The sequence below is a fragment of the Hirundo rustica genome, chromosome 10 (assembly GCF_015227805.2).
Source record: "Hirundo rustica isolate bHirRus1 chromosome 10, bHirRus1.pri.v3, whole genome shotgun sequence".
NCBI classification, from domain to species: Eukaryota; Metazoa; Chordata; class Aves; order Passeriformes; family Hirundinidae; genus Hirundo; species Hirundo rustica.
In genome coordinates this window covers 8,605,008-8,624,607 of record NC_053459.1, presented here as the reverse complement: position 1 = coordinate 8,624,607, position 19,600 = coordinate 8,605,008, and the positions used below count along the sequence as shown (strand labels likewise).

General features: G+C 43.8%; 1 protein-coding gene across 7 annotated transcripts in view; it reads right to left on the bottom strand.

The window, feature by feature from the left end:
- The window catches only part of ACSL3 (acyl-CoA synthetase long chain family member 3), a 64,070-nt gene extending 46,095 nt beyond the window's left edge, over positions 1-17,975 (bottom strand). For 5 of the 7 annotated variants that reach the window (XR_005702337.2, XR_005702334.2, XR_005702336.2 and 2 more), the window contains exon 1: positions 5,854-5,918. The gene's annotated coding sequence lies outside the window, so the exon portion shown is untranslated. The other 2 variants (XM_040074063.2, XM_040074062.2) reach the window with 2 other exon arrangements.
- Positions 17,976-19,600: the final 1,625 nt, after the last annotated feature.

Genomic DNA, 19,600 nt, shown 5'->3' with positions numbered 1-19,600 from the left:
AAAAAAGGTGAAAAAATAAAATCTACAGCGCTGCAGAATTGGAAAATGTTTTCAATGCATCTCAAAGTTATCCATTAGGAAAAGCACTTCTCTATTCTCAGTTTCTCTAGAACAATACAGTGCAGCAATACTTCATCAGGACAATTAAACTGCAGATGTAAATGCCTGGCAAGTTCTGTTACCAGGGCTTTACAAGTCATTTGTGGACTTACTGCTGAACAGACCAAAGGCAGTTTGCCACACAGATCACAAGCTCCCTCCCTGGGACAGCTGTCTCCCCTGTGTGCCTGTTGCCTTTACCTCTCTTCAGCACTCAGAAACAAAAATCCTGACAGAATCTGCAGACACAAAAGAGCAAATGTTTCTCTAAATAATCACTTAAATCCTTCTGCAAGCCATCACCTCTTGCTTCTTCTGTTTCCTTCTGCCTTTCTCCATACCCATATACTTAAAACCAACTGTAGATAACTCTTTACCAAACACAAATTACCAACTCATCTATATTCTAAAAGTTAACCACAGATGCTCCACTTTCCAGTTTTTCAGAAGTTCTCACAGAATGAACTCATAAACACTGATTTCAATAATGGTTTAGTGAACTGACTGCAGACCACACTCCACTGTTTCACAGACTATCTTCTCATACTGTCTTAAAACTTGGGTTCGTAGAAATTTTTCTGTATATTTGATCCAACAGACTTTATGTCACCATACACATTGATGTATGACACCGTACTAATTGCTCAAGCACAGCGCCCATGCAAAACCTTCCTGCGGATGGCCAAGATTTCTCACATGTCTGAGCAGCCACCCTGAACAAAATGAGGAATGTTCCATACCCTGTCCTGGAAAGCAGTGAGGCAAAGGCAGAAGTCATGCCTCAAAAGATGCAGAAAAATTGTTTTTACAGAGTTTTCAGTTCGCAGTACCCTTATGAAGTTATCTCAGGAGAGAATGTTCTACTGACAGGAATGTAACACAGCAAACAGATCGGGAACTGAACGTGGCAGTACTGCACTAGTGCCATTCCACTGCTTCAGCAAGTCACTTCTAATCTTCATTATCTGTTTTCCCCTTCCAGATCTCATACTGGTTTCATCTAATAGATACAAGCATTCAAGGTAAGTATATTTGCACAGCTCTAAAAAGCAAAGCACAAAATTTCCACTTTTATAGTGCAATGGGAGAAGGTTTGCAGTTTGTTCTTGCTGTTTTCGCTGTCAACAGTGAAAATCCATAAGCCAGTAACTTCAATAATCTTATCTTCCCTGCTTTTCAGGAAAGTCATTGGACTGAGAAGCCAGCTTGTCCCATTTCAGATATCGTAATTAACTAGCACATTTTTGTAATTAACAAGGCTTGTGAGCACTGAGGGAAAGAGGACTTCCCAACGCACAGGTGGTAACAAATTGCCGCCTCCTCCTCTGGGATTACAGACACCTTAAACCAGCATTTTGCCTTCCCATGAGCTGCAGGCTCACTTAAGGAAGGAGAGGACCTGAGAGTGAGGATTCTGTCCCAAGGATCAGTAAAAGACTCTTGCAAGTTTTGAACTGAGTTGATTCAAACCATTTTGAATTGTGAACAACTTTTCTCTTATGGATTCAGAAGGTAATACAGAAAAAGATTTGAGCACAAACCCTGTATTTCAGAATAGCCATTCGGGAGGCGTGTTTAGGATACGGCCTTGTCCACATGATTGCCTTCAACAGACTCAAAACCATTGGATCCCAAACTGTATCTTGAAGCTGAGTACTGAATCTTTTGAGAGCCCTTCAGGCTTTACTACATGGGAAGCCCTGATGTAGACCGGGCCCTCAGGATGAAGAGCAGGTTCTTCCAACTCTAACTGCATAATTAAATAAATTCCTGCCGTTTGAGAGCTCCCTAGGACTGGCTTGAGTGCTTGCTATACTGCTCCAAGTCTGATGTGTAAACCTGCACTGCCAGACCACACACAGCCCTAAATAAAAGCTGGCTTACAGCCTTCCACTGCAACTGCTCTGGTGGCAGAAACTAGATAGAGCCATGGGATAATTCACGTGGAAAACAACATCAGGGGGACTCAGGCTCAAGCTCAAAGCAGAATCAGCTGTGAAATCACATCTGCTTTCTAAGGGCTTTATCCAGCTGGATTTTGAAAACTTCCACAGGAGTCTGCATGAGTTCTCTGGGCTACCAAGTCCCACCACTTGACACACCTCAGGGAGAAAAATGCTTTACAAACAGACCTCTGTGACTTCAATTCACACCTGCTGTCTCCTGTCTTCCCACCATGCACCACTGTGAAGAACCTGGCTTCACTCTCTTCAAAATCTTCACACAGGTGCTGGAAGAGCCCCCCAAGCCTTTTCTTCTCCAGGCTCAGTAACAGGTCCAGTTCCTCTACTTCTCCTCACAAAGCAAAAGCTCACAACTCAAGCCAATCTTGGCAGCTGTCCACTGCACTCACTCCAGTCTATCGACATTTCCTTTGTCCCAGGGAGGGGAACACAACTGGATGCCGCATTCTGGACGCGGACTAACGAGTGCCAAATGGAACGGGATAATTGCCTCACTTGACCTACTGGCTGTGCTCCTGCTGATACAGGGCAGCTCGCTGGCCACCATGACCCTCAGAGCCTTCTTAGCTGAGCTGTCCCCCAGAACAGGCTGTCCTGGCGCAGGGGGTCACTCCTGACAGGGAGAGAGCCAGGAAGCCCCCACCCCTAAGGAGCTGCTTAAATGGTAAATTTGCTTAGTAATCGGCAGCTGATGAAAACGGATAGAAATTGAAGCCAAGTCTTCTTAGTGCTAATACACCTTACTTAGTAGTACTAAGTCGCCTCTTAGGGCCATATTCAGATGGCCTAAATTCCACATAAATCCTTCTGCCTCCTATTTCTTATTAGCTGGCTTTCAGACAGCTCCCCACTCAGTGTCTTATGTAAATTCTCTGAATTGCTTTTCAGAACCACCTAGAATTCTCCATCGACTGAGAAAAGGGGCTTCAGAGGAATTCAGGCCACCTGAACTAGTTTTTAAGGTCCAATAACACTGCAGCATCAGACTGCATTATTTTTTGGATTTGCCACCATGGCAGTAAGTAGCAGTTGGCTGTCAGGACAGGTTTAGTTACTCTTCCACTGGAACAAGTATTTTAAAAGAAAACATAGACCGCTGAACAATTCAGGACCCAGTTCTTCCTGCTACTTTCTGGAAATTTAATCCATAGCTGGATCTCCTTTAACAAGAATGCTTTATCCATAGTTCTTTTGAATTTTGTCCTGAGCCATGTGAGATGTTTGTTCCAGAAGTCTTGACAATCCATTGAAAAAAATTGGGTCTTTAGTATGACTCAATGGCTCAAACCATTCACTGGTCTACAGAAAGGAAGAATAAAAGCCCTACAATCAGCACTGAATGAGGGCTGGGGAAATCAATGGCTTAAATGCTCACCAGTTCAGCAAAAGCACACCACGCTTTAAGTCAGACATGAAGACAATTCCCCTAGTTCTTCAGAGATTCAGTTTTCCAATAAAAACTGTTCTGATTTTCCGAGGTTTCTGGTTAAACCACATCTTGTGATTTGAGAAGTTATTTCTTACAGGCATTATGGTTCTGGAAGTGTCATAAATGAGAAGTTACTCACGCCAGCATTGTCAGCCCAACAGGCCCTGATCAGTGTTCTTGCATACTCAGGATCCTCCAAGCAAGAGAAATGGAGCAGGGAAGATGGGAACCACCCACAAACACTTCTGAAAAGTGGAACCAGATTCTACACACCACAGTCCTCACACCTTTTTTAAGGCCATTAATAAGACTTTTGGCAAAGCCCCACAGCACTCAGGCGCACAGATACGGAGTGTCTACCCATTGTCCACAGCTGTAAGCCAGCGCTCTCTCAAAACATCCCAGTTCTTTGAAATATAAAGAATAAAATTGAGGCTGAAATTTACTACCTTCAGCCTTACTTGAGTGGAATAGGACACTTGAAGATAGCACAAACATTCAGGAGCAAGAGCCAGCTTATTGTAGGTCAAATAGACTACTGTAGAATTAAGTCAGTAAGTTTGTACCCCTCCGAGGGATTCTGTATCCATGAGCAAGCCTCCTGCTTTCCTGACCAGCCAAGAGGGACCAGATCCATACCACAGACTGACTTCATCATGAGTTTCAAAATTTTTCACCACACAGATCAGCAGCTCCATCAGACTGACTCAAGTTTGTCAGCCAGCCATCAACACTGAACATACAAATGTTAAACGTGAACCTACTTTTGGTTTCTAGGGACCTACAATAACAAACACGCTGAACAACTACAAAGAAAAATAGGTCTGTAAGTCACAGTGCTTAGTTTCAGAGATTCCTGAGGCATAACTCTACAGGTCAAGGAGGAATTGCCACACTTAAAAACGTCTTTCCTTAACTTTTCAAAACACACAGAACAAACAGTATGAGAAGAACATAAAGCCTTATGAATGCACTCAGATGACTACCTTCCTCTTTGGTTATAGTTAAGACCTGATAACACATATATTCATGCTTCTGCTTTTTAGACCCAGGTCTAAATATAAAAGTCATAAGCCACAGTGAATTTTTGCAGGAGATAGCAATGCACTCAGGAGAAAGACTGTATAAAGAATAAAATGTAACCAGTCAAAAATCACATTGAGGCTTTCGGTTTCATTTTACGCTTTTTCTTTACATGATGCTTAAAACAAAAAATAAGACAAAACCAATAACAAGACAAAAAAAAAAAAAACCTCACGTGAACTCAATTTTTTGTATTTTGAGTAAAAATGACCGCCCTTACTCTTAACAGACTTTTAAAGTAAGCAAAATCTTTTATCATTAGTATTACACTTTTTCATTAATTCTGTACTGATAACAACACTTAAAAACTGAGGTTACTCAAATACAAGACTTTCACATCTGGTCTTATCAAACCTATTTCACAGGCCAAAAAAAGTGCTGAAGTACAGAATCTGATACTCCACAACAAAATGCAGTACTTACTGCAAAAGATTACATACCAGCTGTTCTACATAATAATTAATTGCTGGGGGGGAGGGCTTGTTTCCTCTAAAGTAAAAAAAGAAAACGTAGTGGTCGTAAACTACCTTACGAATGTTTTTATTCTCCTACTGCCCTAATTTTTCTGGAGGTTATTGTTTTCTCATTTCCCAGGGATTCTGTATGAGTCCCAAACACCGAACTTCATGTTATTTATGAAACTATCTGTAGCAGTACTTTAAGGCTTGCTGCTCTCCCTAAGAGTGAAAGGTGCTCCGAGTCCCGGAAGGGAACGCACCTCAGCATCAAATCCTGCATCAACCCCCTGGAAAACAGATCAGCAATCCTGAAACGAGACTGGAAATCCCGGCCCGCTCCTCCTCCGGCCCCGCCGCTTTCGCATCAGCCGCGCACGCCGAGACCGCGGGGGCGCGGTGGGTCCCGCAGCGGGGACCCGGCACTCGGCGCGTCACCGCCCCGCGGCACCGGGCACCTGCCCCGCGCCGCGCTCCCGCCACCCCCTCGGACGCCGGAACCCAACACAAAGCAGAGCAGAAGGAGAAAACGCGCCTGTTACCGACTATTATCTCGCTAATTATCCGGAGCGCCGCTCCCGCGGGGGCGGCCCCGGTGCGCGGCCGCCGGCAGCCGGGCCCGTGGCAGCCCCGCCGGACTGCTTCAGCACCCCCGCGGCCCGGATGGCCGCCGCCGCTCGCCCCCGGAGCGCGGGAGGGGGCGGGAGGCCCGGCGGGGCCCCGCGGCACCGCACGGTCGGTCGGGCGGGCACGCTCCCGGCGGCGCGGGGCCCCGCAGCCCGCCCCGGCCCGCGGCCCCGCACTCACTCGCTCACTCACTCACCGGCCCCGGCCCGGGGACGCCGCGGCGGCACCGCCCGCTCCGCGCACCGCCCGAGTGCGCGCCCGCGCTCACCCGCGGCCGGGCCGCCCGCCGCCGCGCGCGCTCATTCCGTATGCGCCACGGCGCCTCCTGGTTGGCCCGCGCCGGGTGGCGCGCGGGGCCGGGCTCCCGCGGAACGGGGTTACTACAGGTCACCGGCGCCGGGGGGCGGGGCCGGCGCCGGGGGCCAATCGGCGGCGAGGGGCGGGGCCGCGCCCACAGCGCGTCCCTCCGCGCCCCCGGCCGCGCCGCCTCCGCGCCTGGCGCTGACCCGGCCGGTGCCGGTGCCTCCGTCGCGGAGCCTCCTCACGGCCCCGGGCGGCACTGGCCTGCGGGCGTTCCCGCGGCCCCGGTACCGCGCGGGCGGGCGCTGCGCGTTAAAGAATGCTTTTTACCGAGTCTCCCGGTCAGAGCGAGTGAGCGCGGCAGCGGGATGAGCGTGCCCCGCAGCCGCCCGGCGCGGGTCGCTGTGAGAGCCAGGCCCGCTGCAGGGCCTGAGGCCGCCGTAGGGGCTTGGCCGGGTGTTAGGGTTTACAGGAGCGTGTCACCCGTGGCAGCTGCTGCAGGGGTTCCTGGCCCGCATCTCTGCTGGCAGGGCGAACGGAGATCGCTCACTTCGCACCCACCCTTACCAGAGCTGGCGTCGCCTGGAAAGGTTTTGGTCAGTGCTGCTCAAGACCGGATTCCTCTTTAACAATTCCTGAGGATCTTTTGTCAATATTGACTCATCCAGGCCCTGCAAATGTTCCTTCAGAATTAAAGGTTTTCATTTAACCGGTGCGATACGATACTGAAACAAAACAAATGAACACCTGCCAAAGAGAAGCGAAATAAAAACAACGAATGAGAAGAAGGTTTCAAAGCCCAGAGGGAAGCTTTAGTTACTGCCGGTGCCGGGGTGGCCTCTGCGGTGGTGACAGCACCATTGTCACAAGGGTAGGTTTGTTTGGCTCAGCTGGCGCAGGTCAAGCCCCTGGCACGGCAGCCAAGGGATCTGAGGGCACAGCACATGGCAAGGGAGAGCAGGATTGCAGAGCTGCGGGCATGAGCCTGGACACCGAGGTACCTATGGACCAGCAGCACTGGGTTACTCTGAGCCGTTTATAAACTGCAGCTGCCGCCGCCCATGGCTGTGTCCCACCTGCAGCCGTTCCTCTTCCCCTCACAGACACCACGCTTCAGAGGCAGAGGTGCAGTTTGCATCTCCAGTCATCTGCAGAGTTACTTGAGTGGCAGAGAATGTGTTCACTCTTGCTAAAATCAGATTAACAGGATATATACTTCTAATACAAAGACCAACTAAGTCAGTCACCTCAGTTACTGGAAAAAACACTTCCAGCTGTTTAGAACTGGAACACAGGAGATGGCTGCTGACTGTTCTAAATGCAGGAAAACATTATCCACAGGAATTATCTGAGCTATAAAGGTCATGAGCTGCTTGAGCAAAAGGGATGCTACCTGAATTATGGGTAGCAGTGTGGAGACAAACTTAAAACAGTTGCACACTGACTGGAAAAAAGTGAAAAAGGATAAGCAGACATGGAAGGAGAAAAAACTCGGTTTTCAAAGATGGAAAGTGCAGACATTTGTGCAACAGAAGGGAATTCAGGCTTTGTCTGCCAAAAAATTTACAAATGTTGGTAGAGACAGAGTAAAGTTAATAAATATGTTGTGAACATTAGCACAGGGAAAAGTCCCAGATTTGTGTTACACCATCTTTCACATTTCTTTCAAGGCAAGGAAGGTTCAGGATAAAACTACAAAAGTGATTTGGTGTAAAGGAAAATGGGAGATAAACCACTGGACAGCACAGAGCTCATCTGCTCAGCATCAGATCTCATGCTGAACCCTCTGTTCCTATTTATTTCTAGGTTATCACCAGCAACTGAGCCATAAAACACCTTGGCAAAAGCCTCACTTTGAGAAATGCTTGGAATCCATAACTTGAAATTAAATGTTATCTTGTTAAACTGCTAGATCTGATACGATCAAGTTTTATGAGAAGGAGATTTCAAAGAAACTTTTATCTTCAAATAGATTTGTTGTAAACTTTGTACTTCAGCCTCACCTTTATTACAGAAGGTGCATTAATTTAAGTTTGCCTGAACTTTTCATTTGAAATCTAAACATTAACTGTGTAACTGGCTATATTTATTCCAGACAGACACAGCTATTGGCTACTGGCTCCTAACAGTCCTCAGCGTAGATGAAGAGTTGATGGCTCCTAATTCAGCTCAGCATCAGATGAGAAACATCAACTGCAACCTACAGTGATAAAGCAACTTCAACTTTACAGACACCTAAGGCTTAAGAAATTACACATATATACACAAACAACAACATGCTGATTTAAAGATTCCTACATGAATGCAGTATTTTCTTGAGGTTCTTTTTTCATAGATTCCCGATGTTTACATACAGCAGAAGTAAAGCTTTTCATGCTGTCAGAGATATTACCACACCTTTTGCATAAATGTAGATTTTACAGAGCAGGGCTTTGGAAGATGCTGGTCTCATGTGTTATTTTAGCACTTTCCTTGCACGAGTCTATGCTGAGTTCCCATGGGAAACAAAAGAATGTGGGGATAGATAGTACACATAAGAATCACCAAAAAAATGAGGGATAAGGTATGTTTATAATTGGAAATTTAACCTGCACAAGGCACTACACTAGTGACTGCGGGGGACAGTGGCTTTTCCTACACAAGTCATGCAATATGATAGGAAATTGAAATAGTAGCTTCTTTATATTTTCATTTAAAAGGCACAACAGCACAATTAAAGGCAGGAAAGAAGAAGTTGTATCACCCTAGATCATTCAGGCAGGGAAGGAGTATCTGGGAAAACACGCATGGCTGTTCCAAACCACAATCATATATTTACAAATTCTTGTTTGGCTTGGTTCTTTTTCATTTCCAGAAGGAGCAGCTCATTAATTATTCTCACTTTCCCTTTTAAAAAGTTTCAGGCATGCAGTCAAGGAGCAAAAAATGCTGCCATATATTTGGCTCGGCAACAGAGAATGAATAGCAAGTGGTAAATAGCAGGGAAGATTGCAAGTGATCTTATGAAAATACTGATTTGGGGGTACAGTCAACTGACTCATCAGGAAAGAGAATAGCAAGCCAATGTTATATTTGGCCAATTCTAGCTAATATCCAGAGGGAATTAATAAAAACAAAACCACAAGCCACACTGAAAGAGGAGAGTCTGTGAATGGGTAAATATGCGTAGAAGGTTGGCATTAATCTTTCATGAACCGGTTGCTGCCCACTGACTCTTGAGAAGAAGCTAGAGGGGGAAAACCCAACAATGTCACAGATATAACAGATGTGGAGCTTTTAACTAAAAATCCTTGGCGGGACACAAAATTAAGGACTAAAGGGAGGTACATAGGTTTATACTTAGATCAAACTGACTTCTTACATGAAATAACAGAAACCATTAAAGAAGGGCTTGAGTGGGACAAAGCTCATGGTCTCAATAGAATGTATTTTAGTCTATGCCTTCAAACTTGTGAAAAATGAATTACTCTAAAATTACAAAACTTTTTTCATGACTCATTAAATAATTGAATGCTACAAGTTAATACAGTGTTAGTCTAAATTAAATTAATTGTAACTAAAGATAACATATTTAAACAATTGGCTTAGAACTTATTTTGCTTTAGTTACAAACAATAGCCTGTTTAACAAAGGGATTCATATCCATCATCATTTTTAATTAAATACTCAAACTAATGTTGTAATAATTTATTTCTAAAGATGTCCTGTTAGTGTGGCATTTGAATGCCCTTTTAAGCATAGAGAGGGCTGAGCTACTACTGAAAGGGCAGGGAGAGCCAGCTGGGATGCAGGTTCTGGCAGCAGAAACAGCTTGTGTTCTTGAAGTGATCATTCTCACAGCTGTTAATTTTGGGGTGTTGCTTTAAAAGATGGAAAAACATTTCTAGACCAAGCAACATGAGGTTTCAATGCTAAATAGTCCTCATGTACATATCAGTACATTTGACTCATTTTTATCAGTGGAGCTTTTTGTTTCCAAATAAAGAAACAAATGAGTAAGTTGCTAAGATTAAATTGGAAAGCAGCAAACTCTGGCAACATGCCCCAGTGATTAATTATTTAGTAGAACACTTGGTCATATGGGCATGCCCAGAGCCATTTTTCACAGAGAGATTGATGACACTAATAATAAGGTGATCAAGGGTATATTGGAAAATTTATCACCACTTGACACAGGCTCAGCTTTGTTAATGCTTAAAGTACTTCTTTAAATTCCTACCTTGTATTTTCTCATCCTACAGCTCCGTTGCCAGCCCACTGTGATAAATTAGAGTGTCATTCAGGTATTAATAGTAGGATAACCCTGCAAACCTGAAATTTCTAATTAGGGGAAAGCATGTAAACGGGTTAGATCTGTAAAACAAGCTGCAAGGCACACTCAGCAATGCTGCCGCACCCTGGAACTGCCATGCCATGAGAAACTGCGTCACCCATGGAAAATCAGGGGAAGGATTAAAAATAGAATTTATTTCTGCTCCTGAACTTGCTTGCTCAAAAGCTGCATGTCATTTTCTAGGCCAGTGAAACCTTACAGTGGAGCTGAGGTGTCAAAGGCAGCCGAGAGGAATCAAATCATCAAGTGATGGCTCAAACCTGCAGAAAAGCATTCATCCCTATGGGCTCCAAAGACAATGGTGTCCTGAGAATCTCACAATACAATTTAATCATCAAATAGACCATAAAAACATCCAAGCCCAGGCCTAAGTCCATGCCTGAGCCTTCCACACCACACCCCAGCAGCTGCCCAGACTGGGCTCCACCACAACTTGCTGTGTGCCCAGATGTTGCTCCGTGGGCATGGATGCACTGGACATGCTGCAGCCCAGCACCACCCCTCCCAGCTTGGTGCAGCACAGGTTTGAGAGTGTTTCTTCATTCAAACGCTCTGGCACAGAGCCTTTTTGTTTTTTAGACCACCCTGGTGAGACTCACCAGGTTTGTCTGGATTACCCTGTATACACCTGGTATTTGAGAAGGATGGAGAAAAGCCTCTCCTCAGGACAGATCTGCTTTCTTCTGCAATTCTGAATAAATGAACATGGGAAACAAGTACTCTTACAAATAGAGATGGCACATTATAAACTCTGTAACACCACAGTGAGTGGCCAAAACAATCCAAGAGCTTTCCTGGTCTACCAGGTGAAGGCTGCAAAGGCTTTCAATAGTTTGCTTTTATTCAATGGGCTTTGTTCAGTCAACTACTCTACAATGTTTTCATAACACAAAACTACTTTGCTGTCTAAGGTTTCAACCAGAAAACAAATGTGGCCAAGGGTTTCCAAAACAGAAGCTTAAATTTGGGTCCTTGTGCAGGTGGGATGTTTGGGATTATTTGAGAAAATTAAGGTAAACTACCACATCTTTGGCAGCTTGAGAAATGCCATGGCTTAGGTGGGTGCCCAAATGTAGCCAAGACAAGTTCTGGGAGAACATTCTCCACTTATCCTGTCTTCTGTGCAAACCACATTCAGGGTGGAACTTCCCCTCACAGCTGGGTTGTGTAAAAGCCAAAACTAGAGTATACACTTTAAAAAAAAAGATATTGCAATAAGTCCCAGGTCTGTTGTGTAAAAACCAGCGTTTTGTGACTCACAGACTCTAAGGTGCTGTTAGTCAGTACGCTCCGGGAATGACTATTCAAACTGCATTATGATTCATACATAAAACTGATTTTGAATTTGGGGTTGCTCGCATCCTAATAGTTGCATCTGATTTCACTTTGGGATAACAAATCAGTCACGTGAAATTTAGTTGGCAAAACTTAAGTTCATTGTGCAATACAGCAATGCTTCCATAAAATTGTCAAACTTCAAAAGAATGGCTTTCAGTGTGTTTTATAAAGAAGTGAACAACTTTCTTCTGGCAGAGATATGGAAAGGAAGGCAAAGCCATCCCAATTTCAGTAAGTTTAACGAGGGAATTCTTAAAAAAATCAGGGCTGCAGCAAGGGTGCCTGATTTTGCAGGCTGAGCTGATCAGTGCCAGGCTGTCTCCTGCTTGGCCCCTGCCAGGCAATGCTTTGGGGCTCGGCCTGTGTGGTGCCTTTTGCCCATCACCCTTCTGCAGAGCACCTTGGAGACACTGCAGCTACGCAGGAGTGGAGTAGCAGACACGTGCCAAGCAGAGTGGAGGAAAAAAGTGAACTATTTCCTTAAAGCCTCACTTATGACATTTGTACGTTTGTAAAAATGGATTATTCAGGGGCTTACACGTCCATGGGTTCTTCTGAGAAATGCTGAGCTGAATGTCAGATCTGCTCAATTTTACATTTACAGTGTTCCTTACTGATTGCACCAGACAGTCCACACAACCTACTGCTAAAAGGAACCCTCACTCTCCAAATCACTCCTCAGCAATGATAAAATGAGGCTCATTTAAATTTTGGCCAATGGACATACTCCTTTGCTTCATAGCAATTCTTAGTGATTCAAAATCAGTTATCAGAAACAACAAAACATGAAACAGGACTTCCCTAGCAGATAGGTTCTATATGCCTAAGAAAATAATTCTATGTTAAATAAAGTAATCACCAAATTCAGTAATTCAATAATAGTACTTGCAAAATTCAATATACTAGAAATACTTGAAAGAGATCATTAATTAAAAAAAATCTAAATTAAATACTAATATACTTATATACACTAACATGCCATTCTATACCATGAAAACATATTAAACACATATTAGAAAGCATTAGAAACATACAGAACTGAGAACTAGCAGTAACAAGTACAGTCAGAAAACACACAGGAAATCAAAAGAGAATATGCATAGGATAAAGACAGGAGGATTTAGGACTAAGGTCTCATTCAGGATTTCAGAGCTGAAGGTGCAATAATGAAAGTATGATTTTATAATCCTCCTACACCCTGGCATTATTCTGAAGTAAATCTATGAAGGCATAAATTAAGTGAAGACAATGTGATCTCTTTGATGATTAAAGTGATACAACACTGAGTTCAGGTATAGGGTGGTCTGGGTTTAGGGAAACTAGGGCAGTGATAGCTGGGAGCACATGGAGCATTCATCCTCACCTAACACGGGAAAGGTCTAAGGATTAGAAGGATTAAGATTAAGGGAGACAGTTTAAGCGTGAGGAAGACTACAACCATGCTTGCTTAACAACACACAGACCATGATCTGCATCACTGCAAAATGTTCATTTCTTAGCTAATGGAACATATGTGTGTTCCTCAAGATACTGCATTCTGTACTCCTCTGATATTTCAAAGACATGAACATTTCTAAGAAATGAAAGTAGAATATATGCAAATGCATAAAAATTGGAAACAACAAATGCTTTGTATGTGCTGTGGATGTTTTTTAAGGGATATCTGCTAAATGTTTCGCTTAGGAGACCAAAACCCTGCTCCATTCACAGGAGAACACCACAATTCAAAGAGGTCTCTTATTCTGAACAGTGGTCCAGCTTGAGCACAAGCAGCATTTGCTCCTGAATACTGGTGCTGGACCTTTCTGGAGACAGCCCATGCCGAGAAGTTCTAACCCCAATCTAAACAGCTGTTACCTTTGGCTGGAAGACAATGAACATGAATTTATCCTCATACATTACAAACCACTCACAAAACACGCTTGGGGCTGGTCTTTGCCCAGAGCCTGGGCCAGTATTCTCCATAGTGGGTGTGGACCAGGAGCATTGTGCTCCTGTGCTGTCAGCCAGCACCACCACAGCACAGGTATTCAAGGGACCTCCTGCAAACACGCATTCTGTGGGTTTAGTACAGGAAGTTCCCACACACACTAGCTTGGGAAAAACTGAGCATACTTTAGCTGGAGGTCACCCAGTTACTCACTGTAAATTTTTTTTAATTGTATCTGCACTTTGCTTAGTGCAATTTGGGTTGTTTTAAAGGCATTTTGTCTCATCTAATTCTCCACTTGAGACAAAAGCCTGGAATTCTAAATCATAGTCATTAGCACAGCTCACCAAGGTCATAATCTCACATAACCTGTTTTGCTCCTGGAAGACAGCTCTGAGGGCTCGACTGTATGCACTGAGTCAGCTCCCTTTTCTTCCAGGATAGGATGTTAACACAGCAACAGCATTGTTTTTGATTGAAGTAAGGTATTGCTGTTCACCAGGGGAGGGTTTGGCAATAATTGCTTCTTATGTAAACAAGCAGAAATGAATGATGTTTTCTGGAGACCTAGATAAAAGTCTAGTTAATTACTTGCAAAGGTGTATGGATGTAAAATCTCAGGCCTGATAAGTATTGAATCATTATACACTTAAAATTCTATTTCATCTCTTATGTTTAAAGAATAAAGCAATAGTTTTGTAGCATCTGGATGTGTTAGAAATGTCTGCAAACTATAGGGCTGGTTTATTGTCTAGTATTCTCAGATTATATTAGAGCACTTTTTTTTCAAGATATTTAGTCTGCAATAGACAAGTAGACTACTCAGCTGACACTGTAATTACTGTGATATAAAGGTAGAGGTGAATAATGAATGTTGCTGCTGAAAGTATATTGTGGAATAACAAATCAATGTGTGAAATCTGGATACCTTCAGGTTAGGATCAGCCAGAAGAACTGCCATTGGGTGTTATTTGCTTTGTTCTATCTGAGGTAAACAAAACATGGTACAAACCATTAACTAGTATTTATTAAGAAACTTACTTTAAAATGATTTCCACTCCCCTTACTACTTCCTTATTTGACTTATGCAAGGGATAATAGATTTTATAGCAATGTTAAGTTTCCTCTGACTATCTCAAAGGACAAAACTGGAAAGAGGACGTCTAACTGTTTCATCTTTATTTGTATACTTAACAGCTTGCAACGTTAACTCATGAAGCCTTTTATACTTCTTTATTACTCCATCCACCCTGTCCTCGGTACCGAGCACTGGAGGTAACAATCAACATCACAGTCATTACACCATGAAAGCTGCAGTTATTTTTTAAGTGAGAAAAAATCCAGCTTGCAGTTTGATCTTAGAAATTCATTGGTACTGTGCTGTAAACACAATCATGCAGTGTGGAACAAATCACCCTTCACCCCATCACCCTTATTTAATAGTTTGATATTATATTTAGTAATGTCTTTTGCCTACAGGAATATTAAACAGCCACTCTCAATTCTAAGGAATCAAATGATCTCCCAAGCTCCTGAAAACACCAATCCTAAAGCTCTTCTAGCCCTCACATGAGTCTTGGGAAAACCCACAGTTTTCTCTGTTTTACTTACCAGAGACAAGTACAAAAGAAAAAACTAATCTTTACCTAAAAAAAATTCCAGTAAACAAGACATTGGTGTTTCTGCAAACAAAGTCTGAAATAATGACTCTTCAAATCCAGAAGGATGAATCTTAGATTTGCTATTAACATTTTTAAAATTTTTCTGTAGTGCGTGTATTTTTGTTGTTGTTTTGGGTTTTTTTTTGTTTTTTGTTTGTTTGGTTGGTTGGTTGGTTTTTGTTTTGTTTTGGTTTTGGGGGGGGTGTTTGTTTGTTTGTTTCAGATTGAAGCTTGAAGTAAGGCTTTCAAGAGACACTTACTGCCAACAAAACCCAGTTCTTGGTTTAGGAAATACAAATATGCTATGGCTATATATAGGGGATTGGCTAACCTAAATCCCAAAAAAGTCATGTTTGTGGTGCCAGCTGCAGGGCAGCCCAGCTGTGGCCAGCTGGAAATGCAGGCAGGAGAACTGCCACGAGTATTCCAAGAAGATATTGTATTTCAGCAAGAGCTCAACAAAAATGGCACTGGGGTTGGGCAGGCCAAAACACAGGTAATCCTCCTGTTGAATGAAATGTTTGGGTCCCCTGAAAGTTCTGATTTTTCCCTTTCTGCAAGAGGTGTAGACATCAAGTACAACTTTTTCTGGAGCAGGCTGTTGCCAGCACGTAACTCACAACATCACACAGCTCAGCTGCCGTAAGCCCTGCTCTCCATCGTCCCCAGCGCTTGCTGCGCTAAATGGAACACAGCCCTTGATCTCCCAGCAGGTGTGCTAGACCAGGATCAAAGTCTGGCAGCTGGCAAATTAGCATGTGGGATTCCAGCCACAAGGATAAGGCCTTTTCATACTTGAAAAACAACATGCATGCTTCTGCTGCCATGTAACAGAAAACATAGTTATGGTTAGATACGTGATAATGAGTAACAAGGATACAGATCTGTGGCTCTTGAGTGCATGGAAATGTGTTCACATCATCCAGAATGCTGACAGTGCCAGGATTCATCACTTGCTTTTAGTGACACCTCCCCCTACTTGCTTTTATTTTTCTATCATGAGTTAGATTTCAAAATGTGGCAGTACATGCTAGTTATGCTCTGAACTGCCAAGTCATTCACGGAAAGCCAGATATATATATAAAATGGGAAGATCGTGCATGTGTATCCTATTTTGTCAGCATTACTTGTGGTAACAGCCTCTCTACATGACAGGTTTGGTGATCACCTCTCACCAGCTGCATTCCAGGCCCCTTAGCATGACCAGGAGGTGGCTGACAGCTTCTGCTCAAATGGGACAAGGTGGGGAGTTAAAAACTCAGTGGCCCTGAGCAGCTCTTACTCTTGATTTTCAGGCAGTCCTTCAGCGGGTGATGAGGAACACAGGACAGTGGGCCTTTGCTGTCATTGGCAGTGGTAATTCTGGGACCTGCTGCCAGTGTTGGCAGGATGACAATTCGCATTGGGATCAGTGGAGACACTGCTGCTCCCCAAAGCCAGTTATTTTAAGTCACATCTAAACAAGGAATTATCAGCTTAAGATCAGCCTTTCTCCCCTGCAGGTTCAATTAGATGCAATACTTGGTAACTGAAAGGCAAAATCACATCCCTCTCACTTGAGCCAGACTGCTCTTGGCTTCAGTGGGTGTTGGCTGCAGCTGAACTGAAGAATTCACAGCCTGGCCAGAGGTATATTTACCTCCCAGGGTAAATACTTGGGAGGCTGGCATGCCCTGTGTGCCTCTTTGCTTCAGCAGAGGCACAGCAGCCTCATTTCAGACACTTCCCTGTGTGCCAGTGCCTGATATCCCTGCCTGTGGGAGGGCAGGTGACTCTGCACCATTTCTTGTACCCCCTGCCTGGCACCTCCATGCTTTCTGGTGGTGTTTGCCTTCTCTCCTACTCATCTCCTGAGCAAAATTAAACCAACACATCACCAGAAACTACTGCTGGACTCTACACTTCACAGCCGGCCCCATGCACACTCCTTTCTCCCCTTCCCTCCTTATTCTGCATTTGCAGTGGGTATTTGCTGCTCCAGCCATTGTGTACTTGGTGGCAGCACATCTGCACCAGCAGTCTGCATCACTGCTATAATGCAAGCAGAGACTAAAAGCCCATTGCAGACAAGGTCTTAGAAATGTGAAGAAGCTTGCAATAAAGAAAACAAAACAAAAATGCTCTTAACACATCTATGTTGGCTTTTTCTGTGAAACTGTTTTATGAGATTGGGTTTTTAAATTCATTGCTAGTCCCTATGCAATATTATTGCCCATTAAATAAAAATATTTACATACCAAAGCAAAAAGACCTACTGTATTTACTAACGACTAAATCCCAACACGTTTATCAGTTTCCAGACGTAGCTCAGGAAAACTCTTTCTGGGCTGTAGGGCTGAGCACCAGCCAGGGCCCCTGACAGACATTAGAGATACACCTGGGCAGTGATGGCCAGCTCCAGAGTGAAGCTGGGCACTCCTTTTCCCACTGCTGCATTAAAACCAGCACGAGTAAACCCCCTTTCCCCACAAGTCAGAGCAGCTCTGTTAACGTTTGTTGGGTGAAGACTTCACTCTATATCCAAATACCTCTGGAGATGAGGTGGGTGCAGATCCAGGGGCAGCTCTCGTGTCTTGCTGAAATCCATGATGCTGCTCCTCAGCTTCCTCGCAGCATTCCTGGCCCACACCTGAGGCTGCAGCTCCACCAAGCTTCTCCTCCAGTGTGTGAGGTTCTCGAGAGACCCCGCTCAGCTGCCGTGCCTCAGCTCTGCTCAGTCCTCAGCTCCTCCTGCTCCTCTGGCTACAGCTCCCTTCCCAGCCAGATTTCTGGAATGATTCAGCTCAGGGAATAAACAAAATGGAGTTTCCTGGGGAGAGGCATGAGCAGCAGGTGAGCAGTGAGAATACCAGCCACCTGCTGTCACAGCCCAAGACGGTCATTACACCACACCACATGTAATTAAAGCCGCAAATCAGTCACTCTGAATTCATTTGTTCAGTCCTCATTCACTTGCTTCTAGTGGGGGGGGAATAATTTGAAAGCAGCTGAAATCATGGCATTGGGTCACCTAACTACACAAGGGTTTCAGCTGTGAAGTCACATTCTAGGTATTCTTCCAACTTAAAATCAGAATACCTCTGTCAGACCCTTTTCCACTCCTTTGTGACTATTTCTTCTGTTGCAAAGATTTGTTTGAAATTACTGATAAATCAGGAAATGTTTGAGATATCTGAGCAGAACAGAAATCCAGGTGAATTTTGTGTATAGATGCACTTTTAAATGTCCCATTCAAGGTCATCAATATTACTGTGCTAAGTGCAGTAGTTTTGAGAATCCAGATATACACGTCATGTAAGAAGATGGAACAAGCCTGGGACTGATGATGAGAGTGCTGATGGAACTAATGCACACTTAAAAAGAAAAACCTTGCCTTCAGTATGAACTTGATCTGAACTATTGTAGAGCAGTCACAGCCCTCAGATTGCTTTATACTCCAGTAAGTTAGACTTAAGTGCTTCATGAGAGAATTAAGAGAACCCAAGATATGAAAAGCATCATTCAAAATTTGTAAGAGCTATTAGGAGTGGAAATCAGCTACAGAAAGTTCTGTCATTTTATTACCTTTATGCACATACATGCATGTAGAACTACTTATTTACTCATTAATTAAATTTTTGTATCTCCCATCCATTGTAGCTCCTTTGCTGCAATCCCCTAATCCAAAATCAGGGTGGCTATATATCCCTTTTCAAACATTAACAGGACCTGGGAATTATGTTCCAATTCTTTGTATTTCAAATGTTCATAAATTATTAAAATAGGAGATTTAGCTGCCTGTGTTGAAGAGAAATCATGTTTTACCTAAGCTCAGACTGTTTTTGTAACAATACTGTTTATTTCGATACCTGATAAATTCAAATATATTGCCAGTGAACACATAATAGAAAGCTATTTTTTCTGTTGAAAATTTAATTGAAGGTTATCCCAAGTAATAATGAAAGCCCATAGCAGCACTGGCATTACATCAAACAGTGCTGGTGCATTACAAAGGCATCTCTTTACTGTTCATGATCAGAGAAAAGATTAAGCGATACAAAGGACCGGCTGGGCTTTTTTAATACATTCTGGCAACAAGGTTACAACTCTGGACAGTGGCCAAGAGTGCCGTTTTCATGTGCAATCAAGGGTATAGCTTAAAACAGAGGAGGAATCAAATCCTCCTTTGCAGCCAGGGCTGGAGAGGGGACAAGCCAGCAGGCGGCCAGCGTGGAGCCCGGGAACCACGGCTGGGGACAGTTGTCCACTATACTCCAACTAATTTTCATATATTTTTTAATGCAAGTGATTAGAAGCACAGCTGTCCCTCTGCACTGCCCAATGACAGCTGGCTTTGCCTTCTCCCAGAATAAGTGAAGCCAATCAGCCTCCAGAGCCCACT